At 31.5% G+C, this 8,051-nt stretch overlaps 1 protein-coding gene across 1 annotated transcript in view; it reads right to left on the bottom strand.

Moving 5' to 3' along the window:
* LOC127877202 (ATP-dependent DNA helicase DDX11-like) overlaps nucleotides 1-8,051 on the bottom strand; it is a 177,346-nt gene that overhangs the window by 96,551 nt on the left and 72,744 nt on the right.

Consider the following 8,051-nt stretch of genomic DNA (forward strand, 5'->3'; position numbering starts at 1 on the left):
AATTAAATTTTAACTATTGACTTTATATACACATTTAATTTAAGTTTATATTATGCACATTGTGTTAGAAAAAAAGCATTTCATACTTAATTTGAAGTGTGCAAAAAGCTTGCTCCCCTAGCAGACTATACAAGGGTTAATTTGTAACCAAACTAAATGTACTGGGTCTGGGGTCTGAAGACAAGAGTTTGGACTACTGATTCAGATTGCAGCAATAAAATAAAGGGTCTGTGAAAGAAGAAGTACGCACGGTATCAATGAAGAAAGACTTCAATTAGCACCACATCAATTGTAATGTGTATAGCACTTACACAAAAACAGGGACCTGCACAAAAAGCAAAGAAATGTTTAGCAAACAATTGACATTTTAGCGCCAAAACTTCTACGATTGTCGTAAAACTAAATCAAATACAGCAGGATTATATTTCTTAGATTATGCTTTTGACTCATTTGTTAATTATTATCGATTCTAAATGTATCGTGATTTTATAATAATTTTCACGTTTAATCGACACTCAGAATTTAAAACTTTACGACTAACAAAGAGCGGTAACTTCAAACTGTAAAATTTTTAAAACAAAACGGTAAATAAACATTCCTTAAAACGGTATCCTAAATGTAAACAATTTGCTTTATACATGATATGAAGGTGAGTGTTCTAATATATTTTGCGTTTCCTCGCAGTATTCAGTGATGACAGATTTTATTTATTCATCTTTTTGTAACATATTTTCGCGAAGTTATTCGCGAAAATACGATCGGTACGTCTAAAATGCGTATATGACTCATATCCGCGGATATGAACGAAAAGTGCGAGTATGAACGAATAAAGGCAATATTTATGCGATTTTTTGAAGTTTTTTATGCCCAATCACTGTTGAATTAAAAATTCACAATATGTGATAAATCTGTTAAAACCATAGGGACCCTTAAGTAAAAATATTCTATTATACTACATATATAACAAGGGATACAACTGGTGAACATTCCTGCACACAACCATGGTGTAAACAATAGCGAAAAATTTGCTTCCAAACGCAATAAATACACCAATTAAACTGTATTACAACAGCCAAGACATTTATCTTTCAGAAAATAATACACATGGCAATAAAGTACAAGCTTTTCATTGAACTAAGAGAGAAAGTTTCATTCAAAATGCTCAAAAATCCTTACTGGACACAGGTGTGCACAGCTGAAAACTGAGAATTCTAGAAGTAATTTTCGTATTCCTTTGTTATAAAGCTCTTTTGCTGGTACATATTAATTGGATAGTTTTTTTTCATAGTAAAACAACAAAATTACTATTTAGTGAGCATATTTTGCTAGAAATTCATATCAATCTGCTTCAATTTCACAATGACAATGTTTTACTTTCATTTTGGATAGTTCACATGTATTTCTAACATGCGATTTGATTGGTTGAAATTCCACTAGAGTAATTAATCCAGCCATTCACGTTCCACGTAACATTACCTGACAATTGCATACAAATCCTTGAAGATAGTAGAAATGTAAAAGGAATTGTTTAAAACTGAATCAAGAAAGCGTAACTAGGGGAAAAAATAAGAAATTATATAAGACAAGACCTCGTTTGGACATCAGAAAGTTCTCATTCAGCCACCGAGTCGTTGACACCTGGAACTCATTACCAAACAGCGTTATTACAGCTACATCTATAAAGTCATTTGAGGCAAGACTTGATAATATTGGAAAAACCAAGAAATTGTTTACAACTTTGAAGCTAAAATCTCGACCGGAAGAGATAAAGAAAATGAAGAGCTTGAGTCAGAGGCTGAGGGCCTTCTTCAAAGGGGCCTTTTCACAGATTTTGGCATTTTTTTAACTTATTCATTAAATGCTTTATATTGATAAATGTAAACATTGGATCGTAAAAGCTCCAGTAAAAAATCAAGAAAAAAATAAAAAACGGAAAAGAACATTGCCCGGAGCAGGTTTTGAACCAGTGATCCCTGGAGTCCTGCCAGAGTCCTGAAGTAAAAACGCTTTAACCTACTGAGCTATTCCGCCGAGTATACATTCTTGACGTATTTTATACCCTATATAAGCAATCTTCGTAGTTTCACAAAAGTTAACGACAAAAACAGAACTCTCCAAATTATTCAATCGTTTCGCGTTGCAACGCTTTATAATTTTTAGGTTTTAAAATCGTCAAAAGATGCATATAATGGCTATATTAGAGCATGGTTAATGTTCAGTATTACTGTTTCCTCACCACAAATATCATAACTAAAACGAAAACTTACGAATCTGAAACAACTTTTTTCAATTTTGTCAATTTACCAAAGCGTGAAAAGATCCCTTTAAGAACTCATCTAAGGTAATCTAAGGTAATCTAAACAAATTTAATATTTACGGTGTTTTTACATATATGCAGTTACATGCAATTATGGAAGGTGTCTACTTTGATTAATAAAGTGTCTATGGATAATAAAACAAGGTAAAATTTGCTCAACTTCTCTGTAATTATTGAATTATGAAACAAAATGTGTCAAAGTGGGTGTGCACACCTGTGTCGCATTTCGAAAATTTTACCGTTTTTCATGTAACTTTCGTTTCAAACACAACTATGAACACTTTTACTGCTATAAACACAGTTATTATCTGATAGATAAATGTCTGAGCTGTTCTTATAGTTTTTTTGGTGTAATTATTGCTTTTGGAAGCGATTTTTTTGCTATTGTTCAGACCATGATGTTGTGCAGGAAATTTGACAGTTGTATCCCTTGTATATATGTATATAGTATAATAGAGTATTTTTTACCTAACGATCCCTGTGGTTAAAACTGCCTCAAAATACTGTGAAACCATTTATTTTCGACAGCACAAAATTTCGTCAATTTTATAAAAATGACGATTTCGTCAGCACTTAAATTCGCCAATGTCTGATTTTATATTTTAAAAAAATGCGTCAGTCAATATCCGATTTGTGTGTAATACATATTCGCGATCAATCGCAGTTGCGAAAAATCGTGGTACGAATGCGGGAACACACTTGAGAATCACTGCAGGAGGTGGGGCCTGTTTGTCACATGCCAATTAACTAGTCTTTTGTTATCAAGGGACAGTAACGGACCCTCTTAATGTATGCCATTCACACGTTTATTGTTATGATTAGCGGACAAGTGGGATCGAAAAAACGTTAACGAGTGTTTTTAACAACGAAGCCAATTGCCAATAAGTCTTATTCTATATTATAATTGCCATACTAATATCATACCTTTATCGGCACCAATCAGGGAAGGTGCGAACAATATGGGTAATAACTAGTGTTAGGAAATTATTTTGTAACTTTTCAATAAAGTTTCAAGCGAACATTTTTGATAATTTTAAGAACAGTAATTGGTCTCAAATGTCACTTTTTATCCTGATATCAACATTAAAATTATAAAATCTATGTGTGTGTTTGTTCTTAAAAGTAAACTACTGGTATATAAATCAATAATGTCAATAATTTAAAAATAAATAATTGATACATATAAAATAAATAGTATAAGTGTGGTTAAACGCAAACAATCAAACAAGAAACAGCAATTAAAATATTCTTTATTAATTTGTGATAAATACGCATGTTGATCACACATCGTCATCTTTTCATTTGGTTTATTGTCTTTCATCGGCATTCGCTGCGTGATGGCTAATATGCAACACCCCTGAAAAACACAATGCACCTAATGGGTAATAAAGTTATAAACAATAAGAGCTAATTCATTACCATTCTACATAAACGAAGTCAACGCATTCGATACAGCTGTACTGCACACGCGTTTTAAAGAAGTGTAACGTGTCAGTTAAGTACCTTGTGTAAACTACATCCCTTTGTGTCAAAACCGGATTAATCTTGATTACGAAACAGCAGTGAATATGTGCATGGATTATGTTGGAATTTAATGCCTCATGCATACGGTAAAGTTTTAAAATATTGTTCAACTTAGTGTTTGTTTTTGTTCAAACATAGAGCATAATTGTTCGTTAGGATCTTAAATTCGCCGATCGGTCGACTGACGAAATTTATGAAAATTAATGCCTGACGATTAATAATGGTTTCACAGTAGTGCAATTTAACAAAAGCGGTGTTCTGACTGGAAGTTCATATTCGCGGATATGAATTTGGAGTTACTAAAATTAAAATGCCAATGAAAAACGCTTTTAAATTCATTTGATCGTCACATTACACACGAGCGACGTGTATTTTTGTCACAGAACGATTTTCGTACACAAAAATAAAGGAAAATACATTTAAAAAGCCGTTGTCTGTTCATATCTGCACTTTTCAGTCATATCCATGGATATAAGTCTTATTCGCATTTTAGTCGTTCCCGTAACAGGGCTTTTTTGGGACCCGCCGAAAATCGGCCCTTTCCCCGCAGATTTTTTTCCCCTCAGCAGGTAAATTTCCCTCAGACTTCATTTTTTTCCCCTAAAAAAAAAAAAAAAAAATTTTTTTTTTATACTTTAAATACACAATCTAACCTGATCCAGTGTAGAAAATATAGCATATTGCATAATAAGAGTATCTGTTGCCTTGAATTTGTTTTAAAAACAGCAAAATATGTTGAATAGATTATTTAAGACTTTCCTTATTTCCCCCAAAATCCGGCGTTTCGCGTGATTTTTCCCCCAAAATCCGGCATTTCGCAGGATTTTTTTCCCCTCATAAAAAGGCCAGGCCCATTCCCCAAAATCAGATAAAAACCCATGCGTAAGTCCCAATACAATTGGTCACACTGCCATTGTCGCCGCGAGGTGTCCCGGGTTCGAGTCCCGGACTGGCCTCACACTTTTCACCACCATGATCAAAAGAAAAGAGTTTTATTGATTGCCCGACCAGTGGTTTTTTGTCTATAGACAATTTAATTGTTATTGTTTACATTCGGGATTTTCCGCGCATGCGCACTGACTGGTTGGCAAAATCACTGGTTACAGTTATGTAAAACATGTATAAAGGATTTTGTTTTAGTCAATAAAACAATAAAATAATCGAAATAAACATCAAATCTCTTAAATAAGCGCAAATAAATCGTATTTAGTACCAATAAATTTTTATTCATAGATATTTTCGTCTATATAAATATACAAATTAGTTATTAGCATCAGAGTAAACGTGATCGGAAGACTAAATACTGAAAATCCCACAAAACAAAACAAATAAATAAGCCGTATTCTTTCTTATAGTAAGACTTTCATAAATGGTATTTCGAAAATAATTAAACATATTTTATTTGATCATTATTATAAGTGGTGTGGATATTGTTATTGTTCATAAGCGATCGAAAGTGTAAGAGGTGCATTTAATCAATTATAAAATAAACCCCTAAAAAGCAGAATACAAAACAATTGTTAAATTGTGTAATTTTCTTTTCCATTGAATGAATTTTCGTTTCGTTTCCATTGAATGAAACTATAATAATTTTAAGTTAAGCATACAAATGGAAAAAATCTGCATATTGTGCAAATTGAACTGGCTTTGCATGTACATGTATATTGAAATCTCTTTTCTAAGAGATAATGAGTGATACATGTAACAATCCAGGGGTTTTTTTTGCCCGATTTTATAGCCGAAATTGGCTATGTTCCCAATCCCAAAAGTATACTATTTTCCCAAAATGTGGCAAAAAATTCCCAATTTCCAAAAAAAAATTTTTTTATTTATTTTTTTATTTTTTAGAAAGAAGTTTAATGTGTATTTTATCTCAATTTTAATTCAATTACATCTAACAAAGTATTATATGCTTTTGTTCCTTTAATTAAATGATTATAAAAAGTTATATCAAATTTAGTATTTCCCTAATCAGTCGACTTTTCGTGTGGAACAAAAAGGCTAATGAATTTATTTCCCAATTTCATGAAAATGCCTATAAAATTCCCAATTCCAAAGCAATGGGCTATCTTCCCAAAAAGTGGAAAAAAACCCTGCAATCAAGCATTTTATGATAAATAACACTACTATCTATATATTTAATTTATTTTACGCAAGTATTTTTGATTGCTTGTTTTCATGATGGTGTTTGTGTGCGCTGCTGTAACGTACACTGTTTACACATAATTGCAGATTTTATATTTGCCGGTAATCGTTGAATATATTGTAGCAGTAAAATTACACATTTTTTTTTTTTAATTTATAGTTATTTAACACTGTATATTTTGATTAAACTAGCTAATATATATACACTCAATCCTGCTAATCCATTTGGACTAATATCCTCATTTTAAAAATATGTTAACATTTTTTATTAAAGCAATTGTTACTTTGTTACGTATTTTGGCTTTAAAATTTGCCTGAAATGACTGCTCAATATGCCAGGAGATGACATGGAGGTATCATAAATTGTGTTTAATGACCATAAAATTATCTGCCACATGTGATTTATGCAGGTTCCCCAAGTATAGGTCCCTGGGTTTATGACACCATGTTTACTTTGTAACTGTCTGGACAGTATCCGATCATATCGAGATTATCGGTTTGTGATTAACAAAGATGCAATTAAACAACCGGTTAAAAATGATGAAACAAACAGCGCCAAAATTGGTGTGAACAATTAAAAAAAACAATTACATTTATCGAGAGAATTTATTTAATGTGCAACACGGTAAGTTTTTACAGACATATTAAGGTTCAAATCAGAACTGTGTGTTGCGTACATTAAATCGATCTATTTGTTATTTGTTTTCATGCTTAATTGTGTCCTTTCATTAAATTTAATTTATTCTTAAATAATCTTCTAAATAATAATAATAATAATAAATAATAATTCTTAAATAATTGGTGTACGGTATATTTTGTATTAAATGCCAAAAGATGGTATACGTCGGAGAGACGAGCAGATCATTAAAGGAACGTGCCAAAGAACACGAGGCTGACGTGCGACTACGAAGAGAGAAACCAATCTCAGAACATTTCAATGGTGCAGGCCACAGAGTGCAGGATATGGGTGTATCAGTGTTAACACAAATAAGAGACAGTTCCCATTATTACAGACTTATTAAAGAATTGGAATTTATAAAGAAGTTTCAAACGCAATCACCAAATGGACTAAATACAAAAAATCAACTTGATGTCCTGCTACGGGAAACTATCTTGTAAAAAATATATGTGAAAAACATTTGATATTAATCATCAACATAAATGGATGTAAAACTAATAGTACTTTATGCAATTTATCTTGTCCATAATGTGTATATGATATATAGAATAGCAAGTATATATGATTATTTAATCAAATATCATTTGAATATTATACATAGATATGGATTGAAATAATAAGAGTCATTAAATAAGTTTACCCTATTTAATTTATGATAATAAGTTAAGGTAGATTATAATTACATATGATGATGATTATTTTATTGTAAATATCAATTTATTAAATATATAAAGCACACATTTAACATAGGATTAAGATACAATATGTAAGTGTTTAACGTCATTTCATTTTGGCGAATTTTTACATTTTTTTGGCGCCATTTTATATAACGCCATTTATGACGTCATCATGTACAACGTCATTTGACGTTTAAAAACATTTTTCTTTGTTATTTAAATTATGCAGTCAAAAGACGTAAAAAATGTAGTTAACATATAATTTCCAATGTTTTGATAAAGGCATTATGCCGAACGTCAATTAAAGGAGTATAATCAGAGAGTTATAATTTTTTAATATCCCTTCGGATAATTCAACTGAGCTTATATGTTTTTTAACTCCGAAAACAAAATGGAAGATGTGTTGACTGCAATAGCCAAGAGATGGAAAAATACTTACGTTATGTGTCACATAAAGATTTATATCAAAGTGTGTAAGACATGGGATTGTACCAGAAGATTCAGATCAACTGGAATATTCAGATAGACTGTAGCGATGAAATACTAAACAAGTGTGAAAAAATCAAACAAGATGCGTCGGTGAAACTTGGAACTCCACATTGGTAGCTTGTGAAGAGAAAATTACAAACTAAGAAGCGATGTAATGTGTGGGAAGATTTAAAAAACATGGACGACCATAAACTGTTTCAAAACGGAAGCTAGCTGAAAT

The sequence above is a fragment of the Dreissena polymorpha genome, chromosome 4, assembly GCF_020536995.1.
Source record: "Dreissena polymorpha isolate Duluth1 chromosome 4, UMN_Dpol_1.0, whole genome shotgun sequence".
Classification (NCBI taxonomy): Eukaryota; Metazoa; Mollusca; class Bivalvia; order Myida; family Dreissenidae; genus Dreissena; species Dreissena polymorpha.